Source organism: Thamnophis elegans, chromosome 1 (assembly GCF_009769535.1).
Source record: "Thamnophis elegans isolate rThaEle1 chromosome 1, rThaEle1.pri, whole genome shotgun sequence".
NCBI lineage: Eukaryota > Metazoa > Chordata > Lepidosauria > Squamata > Colubridae > Thamnophis > Thamnophis elegans.
This window is the reverse complement of record NC_045541.1, coordinates 8,707,794-8,710,138: the sequence shown is the minus strand read 5'-3', so window position 1 is coordinate 8,710,138 and position 2,345 is coordinate 8,707,794. Positions and strand designations below refer to the sequence as shown.

Sequence of the window (2,345 nt, the reverse complement as noted above, 5' to 3'; positions counted from 1 at the left end):
AGTTCAAATAATACACAATAAGCCTGGATAATTGGGCTTCATTTGAAACACTTCAAATCCTACATTCATTTCCAGATTGTGAAGGAATTGGGGCATGCATCTCAAAAAGGTATAGAAAAAATATGAATATGTTAGGAGCAGTGTTTAATATTGAACTGCGAAAGTTAATATGGGTAAACAAGATAGCAAATGGCTGAGAAATTCACTCAACAGTCCCAATAAAATACTGATTTTCAAATGTCTGTCCAAATCATGAGTCAGAGAGTTGCAAGGCAGGATAAAACTCTTTTTGCAAAAACATCTATTTCCTCATCTGTCCCAGGAAATAACAGTGATACACTAGTCAATCCTTTTCTCTATCAGCTTTATGATTCTCCATTCTCTCTATTAAACATAGTAAAAAAGCACAAACTAAGGACAGAATTTATGTAAGTTTTATCTGGGATAGCTCAGAGGTGCACTAACATTTTTAGGATGAGTTTTATCTTACACAATGTACTCACCTTTCGGGATCATCTCCCAATGATCGTAATAATACTTTTCATCCTTAAAAATACAAACACATAGAAAATAAATTGCAATGAATAGGCACATTAATATTTGTCTTATCAAGTACCATGTAGTTTGATAGCTGAAAAAGAACCTACACTAAAAAACAGCTGAACTAAACTATTAGTAAGCAAATAATATATTACCTCTGAAAGAAAATAATCCGAATGTTTGATTTCAGCTGCTCTTTTTACAAATACATCAAAAGGCAATGTTCTGAAAATCAAAATAAATTACCAAATTATTTTAAACGGATGGACTGACTGTTTACCAATAATTATCTCAAAACATCATCTTTGATCAAAGAAAAATGATATAATTAAGAACAGCTGTTTAACATTAACACATAATTTAATGCCACTGACATCAATGAAATGAACTTCCTGAAACAGACTAAGGATCAGCTTGATATTTTCCGCAGATCAATTACTGGTAAATTTATGTTGGTTGCCATATAAATGGATTCAATTCCTCTAGTCAATTAATTAATCTAGTGAAGCATATCCACTAGCAGAATTAGGAATAGAATACTCAACAATTCCCAGTCCTGTCTACTACCTCTGCTCCCAAAATGCTTTCTACAAGATTGGTGGACCTCCCAAAAAATCCAGATAGTGATGCTAATGGCACTGGAAGGGGAGTGGGGGGGAGAGATCAGGAACTACGGTAGGAAAGATAATGCTCCCTTTCCAGCTTAATAGTTGAAAATTCCTCCAAGAAACTGCATGAAGAATTCCTAACAGTCTGAAGAGACCGCTGGATCCTCACTTCCACATGACACAATATTTCATGTTTGAAACGAATGGCTTTATTTCCCAATGATTTTCTCATACAGACATTAGCTCCCACCAAAGTACTTGATACAATATCAGCTTATGATTTCTGTTCACATTTGTGGTAGTATGCAGAATTGCTTCCATTTTTTTAAAATAAGAACTCTGACTATAAGATAGAGTACACTATGACCTGACTGTAGTTGCAATGGGTGACTGACTGAGGCGCAGAGAAAGTAGCCATAGAAAACAGCGTAGACAAATTACAGTAATTGGATTAACTGGATTTGAAGATTACATCAACCTATTTGCTTCATTAGTTAAAACAGTACTATTTACTATGGTGGGAAAACAAGTTTGCATAAGAGACAAGTAAGAGAATGTGAACATTTGGTCTTAGATACATACACACTTAAACACAAAGCCTGACAACTGTAGCCATCATGAAAAAAGCCATAAGGTGAGCCATAAGATTTATTAAGGCAAATAGTTCTATAGCTGCTTGTTTTCTTTCCCAAATGGCACATTTCCAAATTGGTTTTGAGCTAAGAGCCGAGGTGGCGCAGTGGTTAGAGTGCTGTACTGCGGACCACTTCGGCTGGCTGTTATCTGCAGTTCAGTGGTTCTAATCCCACCGGCTCAAGGTTGACTCAGCCTTCCATCCTTCCGAGGTGGGTGAAATGAGGACCCAGACTGTGGGGGCGATATGCTGACTCTGTAAACCGCTTAGAGAGGGCTGAAAGCCCTATGAAGCGGTATATAAGTCTAACTGCTATTGCTATTGCTATGTGACAAGTCTAAATCTAACTAGAACAGCAACATCTGAGCTGCTACCAGTTCCCACTTACAAAAACAGAGTAAAGCTTGGAACAGAATACCTATACACAAAGTTCTTACTAAGGAAGTTCATCTGTGGCACAGTGGAAACATGAACTTTTACTTCTTTTTTCCCTGATGCTTGACAAAGGTAATCTACTGTCCATTTGGTTACACAAGGGCCCAGATCTATTCCTTTCAGTACTG

At 36.8% G+C, this 2,345-nt stretch overlaps 1 long non-coding RNA gene across 1 annotated transcript; it reads right to left on the bottom strand.

Moving 5' to 3' along the window:
• Positions 1-532: 532 nt before the first annotated feature.
• Positions 533-2,345, bottom strand: LOC116518554. The gene is made up of 3 exons (XR_004256566.1): positions 2,201-2,345; positions 696-765; positions 533-546 (listed from the first exon to the last, which is right to left on the bottom strand). It is a non-coding gene; the product is annotated as an uncharacterized LOC116518554 (long non-coding RNA).